Below are 10,208 nucleotides of genomic sequence, written 5' to 3'. Positions count from 1 at the left end.
ATACCCCTGTTTCTCAATTATTGTTACATAGGTAAGCATGGACTATATAGTATAAACACTGCTGCATCCATATCAGTCACTGTAAACAATACCATTTCAACATTGGCCCTGTGTGGATAGTGTTATGTTCATGTTAGTTAGTGCAAGCAATGGTAGGTTCTGTATAAGTGAATGTGGTTTTTATTTTTTTATCTTTCATGGGATGTGGACAAGGCCAGCATTTCTTGCTCATTCCTAATTGCCCTTGAACTGAGTGACTTGCTAAGACCATTTCAGAGGGCAGTTGAGGCAACTACATTGCTATGGGTCTGGAGTCACATTTAGGCCAGACCAGGTAAGGTTGGCAGATTTCCTTCCCTAAAGGATATTAGTGAACCAGATTAGTTCTTATAACAATCAGTGATCGTTTCATGATCATTACTGAGACTAGCTTTCAATTCCAGTTTTTAAAAAAGTCTAAATTCATGGTGGGATTTGAATCCAGGACCCTGGAGCATTAGCCTGGGTCTCAAAATCATTAGCCTAGTGACATTACCGCTATGGCACCATCTTCCCTAGTTTGCCCTAGCTTTGGGAATATAACTTGCAAATGTACATATCAGTCAAAGAGTGCAGTGTTCATATTCTGTATAAGTAAGACAGTTTATATCAGGGAAATGTTGGTCACAAAACTAGATAACCAGGGATCGTGGTGCACGATTAACCCGATGCAGGGAGCACACTAACTTGGCCTACTCATTCAAATGATTGTAGCATGCAGCCAGCGCAAAGGCATTGTTGAGTGGCTGCATGAATGATCAGGGGCACAAAATTCTGAGAAGCTAGCACAAGTTCAAGCTAGTCTACAATACTTAAAGGCAACTTGCAATTCTTAAAGGGGGGAGTGCATTTTAGCTGGAGTAGGTACTTGAGGTCAATGTGAATTTGACCTGTGAAGGTTCCAACAAACGATATAACACAGTAAAGAGTAGGGTCCAAGATTTTCCAATGCTGCACTGGAGGCTGTGGGGTAGGAAGTGAAGAGCAGCAGAGAACCCATCTAGCCACAGGGGGCCACAAGTTCCCCCAAACAGTCAGTGTGACCAGATACCTGTAGAGGTCAATGCCAGGAGTTTATACCCAAGTACCTGTTTTCAGTGCCACCAGGAGTTCAATAACCTCACACGAGTGATCAAGGTTCCCGAATGTATCTTCAAAAGCCATTACCCACCAACTTCCCCAGAAGCCTCTGCTCAATGCACTATACTCCATCACTCACCTACCAACAATCTGTATCATTCACAATTCATACCAAACTCTTATAGTATCACTTTACTATCACATACTTAGCACTGCTTGATGAAAGCCTCATACTCACATCTTACAGCTTGTACACACTACCAGATATTCAACCACAACAGCCACATCATCTAAATACATTGCACTACGCTCACTAACACACTTCCTGCTCTCTTGCAGGAAAAGGTGGCACATAACGTTTTTTTTCTTTTTTATTCATTCATAGGATGTGGGCGTCGCTGGCTAGACCAACATTTATTGCCCATCCCTAATTGCCCTTGAGAAGGTGATGGTGAGCTGCCTTCTTGAACCGTTGCGGTCCGTACACCCACAGTGTTGTTAGGGAGGGAGTTCCAGGATTTTGACCCAGCAACAGTGAAGGAGCAGCGATATATTTCCAAGTCAGGGTGGTGAGTGGCTTGGAGGGGAACTTCCAGGTGATGGTGTTCCCATGTGTCTGCTGCACTTATCCTTCTAGACGGTAGTGGTCGTGGGTTTGGAAGGTGCTGTCGATGTGATGCCACACTTGGTCAAAGGCGGCCTTGATGTCAAGGCCAATCACTCTCACCTCGCCTCTGGAGTTCAGCTCTTTTGTCCAAGTTTGAACCAAAGCTGTAATGAAGTCAGGAGCTGAGTGAACCTGGTGGAACCCAAACTGAGCGTCAGTGAGCAGGTTATTGCTAAGCAAGTGCCGCACTGTTAATAAAGCATTCCATCACTTTACTGATGATTGAGAGTAAACTGATGGGGCAGCAATTGGCCAGGTTGGATTTGTCCTGCTTTTTGTGTACAGGGCATATCTGTACTTGAACAGCTTGGCTAGGGGGTGGCGGCAAGTTCTGGAGCACAAGTCTTCAGTGCTATTGCTGGAATATTATCAGGGCCATAGTCTTTGTAGTATCCAGTACCTTCAGCCATTTTTTGATATCACGTGGAGTGAATTGAATTGGCTGAAGACTGGCACCAGTGATGCTGGGGACCTCAGAAGGAAGTCAAGATGGATCATCCACTTGGCACTTCTGGCTGAAGATTGTTGCAAATGCTTCAGCCTTACCTTTTGCACTGATGTGCTGGGCTCCCCCATCATTGAGGATGGGGATATTTGTGGAGCAGCCTCCTCCAGTGAGTTGTTTAATTGTCCACCACCATTTACGACTGGATGTGGCAAGATTGCAGAGCCCAATCTGATCTGTTGGTTGTGAAATTGCTTAGCTCTGTCTATTGCTTGCTGCTTATGCTGTTTGACATGCAAGTAGTCCTGTGTTGTAGCTTCACCAGGTGAACACCTCATTTTTAGGTATGTCTGGTGCTGCTCCTGGCATGCCCTCCTGCACTTTTTTTATTCAACTAGGGTTGATCCCCTGGCTTGTAGTAATGGTAGAGTGAGGGATATGCCAGGCCACAAGGGTACAGATTGTGGTTGAATACAATTCTGCCGCTGCTGATGGCTCACAGCGCATCATGGATGCCCAGTCTTGAGTTACTAGGTCTGTTCGAAATCTATTCCACTTAGCACAGTGGTAGTGCCACACAACACGAAGGAGGGTATCCTCAATGTGAAGGCGGGACTTCGTCTCCACAATGACTGTGCGGTGGTCACTCCTACCAATACTGTCATGGACAGATGCATCTGCAGCATGATGATGAGATCAAGTATGTTTTTCCCTCTTGTTGGTTCCCTCACCACCTGCCACAGACCCAGTCCAGCAGTTATGTCCTTTAGCGCTTGGCTAGCTTGGTCTGTAGTGGTGCTACCGAGACACTCTTAGTGATGGACATTGTAGTCCAGCACCCAGAGTACATTCTGCCACCCTCAGTGCTTCCTCCAAGTGGTGTTCAACATGAAGGAGTACTGATTCATCAGCTGATGGAGGGCGGTGGGGGGTGGCAGCAGGGGGTGGCACTACGTGATAAACAGCAGGCAATTTCCTTGCCCATGTTTGACCTGATGCCATGACATCATGGGGTCTAGAGTCAATGTTGAGACTCCCAATGCAACTCCCTCCCAACTGAATACCACTGTGCCACCACGTATACTGGGTCTGTCCTGCCCATGGGACAGGACAAACCCAGGGATCGTGATGGCTGGGACATTGTCTAAAAGGTATGATTCCATGAGTTTGACTATGTCAGGCTGTTGCTTGACTAGTCTGTGAGAGAGCTCTCCCATTTTTGGCACAAGCATCCAGATGTTAGTAAGGAGGACTTTGCAGGGTCGACAGGACTGAGTTTGCTGTTGTCGTTTCTGGTGCCTAGGTCGATGCCGGGTGGTCCATCCATCTGGTTTCATTCCTTATTGACTTTCAACTGAGTAGCTTGCTAGGCCATTTCAGAGGACAGTTAAAGAGGCAACCACATTGCTGTGGATCTGGAATCACATATAGGACAGACCAGGTAAGGACGGCAGATTTCCTTCCCTAAAAGACATTATTGAACCAAATGGATTTTTAACGACAATTGTTTCATGGTTTACTGGTTTCTGGATTACTAGTCCAGTGACAATACCACTACCCACTGCTTGGAGGAAGCAGCACCTAACCGGCAAGGGACAGGCATAGCTGCGTATCCTCATCTGTCCTCACACTAATGGAAAAGGCAGTGCTCAAAATCATTGAATGGCCATGTCTGAGACAGTGACCAACAGTGGAGTTGAAACCAGTGAAGATGACGATAAGCTCATATCTAGTCTTCTTTCTCATATCCTACTTTCCTCTCATCCCACAATCTCTTCTGAAGCTGCAGATGTCTAAGTATGCGCCTCTTGCTTCCCACACTCCTCTCACCCCACCCTTGTGCTTTACCCTTTCAGATATTGTGATGACCCATGTGCTTTGGGAAAAGTATGTATTTTCCTTTTGTGCAGTGTCCCATTTAAGAACAGGGTTAACTGGGGATTATTCTGAAAGAGAGTTAGTTGGTTTCCTGATTGCGCAATCATTAGATTCCAAGAAATGCTCATGTGACCTGGTGCATTCTCCATGGTAACACCCCTACTAATCAGAGTCCACTTGCCAACCAATCAGCACTCTCTTCTCATACGGTATAAATATATTGTTTCCCCTGACATTGGTATTTTCTTGTGAATTGTCCTGACGAAAAGCTTCAACAAAAAAAACCCTTTTTTCACCAATACTCAGGTCTTCTTTCTGTTGGCATCATGGGGATTCTTTTCTTTTTAAAAAGTTATTGGTCTCCACGGGGTTCTGTAACAATACCCAAGAGCTGCAACCTGGCCACATAGTGATGGAAGACAGTGATGAAGAGGAAACACCATCACTCGCTCTCGCACCCACAGCCACCAGCTCACATACTGACACTGCACATGATTTAAAGGATAACTTAGAGGCAGGATCTGTAAATGGTGACACATCAGACACAAATGGCCTACAGCCAGAGTAGGGGACAAGGATAGACAGCTCACTGGAGAGTGAGGTTGCCCATGAGCTCTGTTGCAGAGCACTCAGCTAAGCACTTCAATGGGGAAGCCTACAAAAGAACGTTGATGGGTATGCACAATGAAATGCTTGGTGCATTGGCAGGCCTGCCAGAAAGCATGCTTGTGATCAATGTTAAGGAGCATGGTGGAGTCCAGCAGCAACTTAGCACAGGGCTTTGCAAAGAGCTTGCAGCCTATCCTTTCCAGTGTGGAATTGATGGTCAACTCCATGAGAACATTCACATACCCAATCATGATGCAGCATCCGATGGCTGATGTCTCTGCTTCCTTTGTAGCACAAACAGAAGTCACCCAACCTTTGGGTGCTACCATACAATCTCAAATTGCTGCCACACAGACTCAAACTGCTGCCACCATAGCTGTGGTTATAAGTTTCAAAAGGGCTTTCTGGGTATCACAGTAGCCCAGCAATCTGTCCTCCAACAGATTATTAAGATTGCTGAGGCATCAACCTTGGGGAATGGTATAAACAACATAGAACATGAATCTGCTGTCCTATCTTAGGGTGGCAGCATTCATCCACACACCACTGCCACTTCACCAGTGCCCTTCCTGACAGACAGCCAGTTGAAACTGCTGCTGCCCTTACCGAGGTGGTGCAGTCCAAAGCCACTGCTTCTAGGTCTACAGCCGCTTGAAGTTGCCTTGCAAGGCCATCTGAAGTCTTCCCCACAGAAAGTCAGTAGCCTTCCACCAGCCATGCTGAAGCCACTGGATAGCATTCTGTAGGAGCGCCAGGACAGGCAAAGGCAAATGAAACACAGGCCCTAAAGGAATGCACTAATTGATTAGTTTGTACTTTTGTATGCAAAATGGCATGGTTTGAGTTATAAGGTTGGAATGTTAATTTTGTGGTTGCTTTTATTTTTGAATTATGGCCAAAGAATACTTTGATGAAATGTAACAGAAGGAAGGTAAAATGTGGAACTTTAGATAAAGTAGGTAAATGGGGAATTGGGGTTGCGGTTACTGGTATCATAATTGAATGAGTTGATCATGGATAACCTGATCAGATTGTCTCTTCCGTTCCTCCTCCTCCTCCTCCCCTTCCTGCTGTTCCTCCTCAACTGGTCACTGTATAGCTGGTGGCAAAGGCTCTGCCCTCGTGATGGCAATGTTGTGCAGCATGCAGCAGACCACCGCGAATCTTGGTATACGGTCTCATGCGTATTGCAGGGCTCTTCTAGAGCAGTCCAGGCAGCAAAAGCATTGCTTAAACACCTTGATGGTCTGTTCTACTACATTTCCTGAGACAGCATGACTTTTTTTGCATGAATGTTGCCTACATATGAATGGGTTGGCCATTAGAGTGAGCAGCCACGTTGTCAATGGTTATCCCTTGTCATTCATCAGCGACCTTTTAATTTGTTGTAATGGTTCAAATGCACATGACACAGCAGATTCAAAGAATGAAGGTATCACTACTACTACCAGGATATTGAGCATTGACCTGCATGACACCAGCAGGACCAGTTGAGGAAGTGGAATCCCTTCCAGTTGTGGTATATCTCAGAGTGGATATGTGGTGCCCACAGAGCAATGTGTGTGCAGTCAATGTCACTCTGCACCATGGAGATCCCTGCAACCTTCATGAATCGTGTGCCTACTCTGCCTGCTTTTCTCTAGTAAGGGGGAATGAAATGTATTCAGCTCTCTTGGAATACAGAGCCTTAGAAATCTCACTTACTGATGGCAAACAGTGTAATGTCTCAAATATCATCTATTCCAGCCTGTAAGGAGTATATAGGTTATGGCCATGGTCATTTCACAGTCATTGGCAACTCTATCCTCACTCTGCTCTGAGGCTACAGCTAAGGCTGCTGAAGGTGACACATTTCTTTGCAGAGGTTCAGGCAGGAGAATCATTCCCTAAACACACCTTCCTGTTGAAAGCTCCTCCCTCCTTCATCTCTCAGCAGCTTGTCCTACTGTCACCTCTGCTCATTCGTATATCATAGAAAAGAAAGATCATGTAACATTGGAACCAAGTGGTAGCTAGAAACTTTCAAGACATTAATTATTTCCTAATAAAACATTCAAAAACATTTTAGCACATTCTGGAACTTAAGTAAGTAACTCGGGAGAAAATACCTTTTACCATAACTGTAATGAACAATGCATGCAGTTTGTTACAATATTATGCAAAATGAGTCTTCTGTTATGATGTACAAGGGATCTCTTCTTAAAACTGGAGCCTTTTGCTTCTGTAACTGATTAAGCCAGACTACACATACTAGTCTAGCAGTTATCATCATATAATTACACCAATATTTATAGTAATAAAATGCCACCATATTTACTATACATTTAACAAAATAGAATTGATGTAGGGAAATGTCAGTTTACTGCTTACCTGGAATATTCTCAGAAAGAAAAATCACATGCTTTACTTAAAAATGAAAGAACAAGCTGATAGTTACATCAAAGAGATAAGAACAAAATTGAAAGAGGTAAGATAGAAACAAATCATTTGGAAAGATGGTGAGATGGATACAGCCACAAAGACAGGAAGCAAGGATAAAAAGAAATAAACCATGAATTAAATTAAGAGATAAACAAAGATTTCACAGAACAATGAAAGATATGAATCTTTGCACAAAAATACTGCATCTGCTAGGTTTGGAAATGTATGGATAAAACTATGCAACATGACACAGGATGAGGGCCTGGGAGGGTGGTGGAGGCAGGTTGCCTCACATCCTTTAAAAAGTACCTGGATGAGCACTTGGCACATCATAACATTCAAGGCTATGGGCCAAGTGCTGGTAAATGGGATTAGGTAGGTAGGTCAAGTGTTCCTCACGTGTCGGTGCAGACTCGATGGGCCGAAGGGCCCCTTCTGCACTGTGTGATTCTGTGATAACGTGTGTTGTAATTTGACCCAATAAATAGACTAAAGATTGATTAAGCCACCTAAATGGGCTACAACAAAACAAACTTGCTCAGTACATAATTATGTCACCACCAATTTATAAAAGTTTAATATCCAGATGCATATTTATGTTTAATTGCCTCTGATTGCATGTTTTATAAGTAGTATCTCTTCAACAGAGTAATGTGATTTTATTTTATTTTTAACATTGTTAGGGTGATCCTAGGTCAACTCTTTGCTTTCGTTAGGATTTATGATAAGGTTAATGTTCCAGTTAATAATGCGCTTTGGACAAATTATTAGATGTAGTGCTAGAATCCTGCAATTTTTGCATTAATGACATCCTTGTAGGTTTGTTAAGATTGATGTAGCTGTTTTGCACAGTCTGAAGAGAATGTAGCATAATATTATGAACAATAATCCATAACTCTAAAATGCTTTATATTGTGCTTACTTTGCATGCTCTGTAAATCAATGAACAAATTTATCCTTCATTTGAAAATTTGTTTTACAACTGCACAAACAGCAATGTGGAGCATAAAGCTAAGTTTGAAAATTAAATGCATCAGAATATTTTTTCAGGTTTTGCAGTAAAACCATTCCCTATGGTGTTTAATCTCCCATAGATTAGTTAATGCCATACAGTTTATGAATGCTAAAATAACCTCCAGCTAATATAATGTATAAATGCTAAATCAGCCTTTAGAAATGCAAATAATGACCTTTCTTTAGCCTTCTTAAGGATAGGAAAATGTCAAAAGGCCTGATCCAGATTGATATATTTCCATTATTTTCTTCTCATTTTTATCTCGAATGCACTGTCTGGGAGTGTGGTGGAGGCAGATTCAATTGAGGGTTCTAAAAGAGAATTGGATAATTATCCAAAGGGAAAAACATTTGCAGGGCTACAGGAAAAAGCAGGGATGTGGAACTAGATGAGTTTCTCTTGTAGACAGCTAGCATGGACACAATGGGCCAAAGGCCTCCTTCTGTGCTATAACCATTCTTTGATTCTATGATTTTTCACCTAACTGGTCCATTAATTTCATACTGCTTCATTCAACTGGGCAGGCAAAATGGTCTGAGTGAAAGTGTAATCCATCAACTATATTAATATAGTACCATGGTCTCCATGGAAGAAACCTAATCCATTTAGAAGGGGAGCCATACATATTATTGCAGCATAGTTTTGCTGCTTCCCCAAGATGATCTTCCAGTTTCTGTTCGGGATTCCTCCAGTTACTTGGCAGAAACTGAAGGAACACTTTGAACTGACAACACATTTTGAATGTCGGGTCATTTTGGAGCTAGAACTCTGCTGAACATTTGGTTGATAGCCTATTGCTAAACAGCTCAAGTTCTGAGGCAATCAAACTAAGACAATATTTTCAATAGGAAATATCGTGTGACAGTGTACATCGGTCTATAATTGCTGTTAATGTTACTGAAAGGGCCATTTCTGGCTTCCATTTGCTTCAAAAATTTTAATTTGCTTTACACGTACTTGCTTAGACTTTTCAACTACCATTTTAGATGCAAAATAAGAGAAGTGTGTCAACTATACCAAATAAAGAATTTACAATTATCGCCCTTCCACCAGTTGCTTCTTCTAATTTACAACCAATGCATAGACACCTCCGACCTTAGTTAACTTTCAGGTAATATGATCCTTTAGGTCCAAAGATGCCTTACTTATAATCACCCACAAGAGTTAAGAATGTTCCAGAGACTTAATTTGGCTGTTGATAACCAATGCAATTTCAATGTAGGTTCTCTCAATGGGCACAGTCAATCAATCAAAAGCTCTGTTGTCCCCAGAGCCAGCTCGACCCCAATAGAATACAATGAATACTACTTCCCCAGTAAATAATATGATAACAACATCTGTGCTGTGACTTGAGGCTTATTACAGGTTTAGTTGACAGTCGTATTGATGAAAATAATCAGAGTGCTTTGAGATCAAGAAGATGTACATTTTTAAAAGCGAGTTCGGTTTTAACATATTTCATTCTGAGTGTATAAATAATAATCTAAGACATCAGTGGACTAACATGCTGTGCTACAGAGCAGCAAGATATGGACTTAACCATGTGCTTGGGTTTCTGATTTCAGTCATTTTGGAAAGTTATTGAAGCATTATTCTAGAGGTAGTAAAAATTAAAAAGCTGTAGCAGAAGTCAGCATTGTAAACAGTGAGTTTGATTTTTGTCTTTGCTTTTGGGTTGTAATCTGATGGAGCACTTTACCTCCACCCTTTTTGGTACCTGCCTAAGTTTCATTCCAATGAAATTGATGGAATGAGTTCTACAAAAGGCAGGCAATCTGCTCCCTTACATTGCTACTCAGCCAACGAAGAAGAAAAAAATACCTCAGCATTTTTAAAATTAAACAGCCTTTTGAAATAGGATGAAGGTGCACTTGTAATGGCCACAAAATCATCACATTTGTCTTGACTAAGTGTGCTGCACACTACCAACATTAGTCTTTCAAGAACATTGGGAAAGACTCTGGTTTGCCAAGTGAGTTGGCTTAGATTATTGTTTTATTAACTAGGTACAAAAATTATAAATAAACCATACTTCTGGTACCTCTAGGTTGGCA

This window comes from Cetorhinus maximus, chromosome 2 (assembly GCF_964194155.1).
Source record: "Cetorhinus maximus chromosome 2, sCetMax3.hap1.1, whole genome shotgun sequence".
NCBI lineage: Eukaryota > Metazoa > Chordata > Chondrichthyes > Lamniformes > Cetorhinidae > Cetorhinus > Cetorhinus maximus.
The sequence above is the reverse complement of the archived record's forward strand: the minus strand, read 5'-3'. Positions refer to the sequence as shown.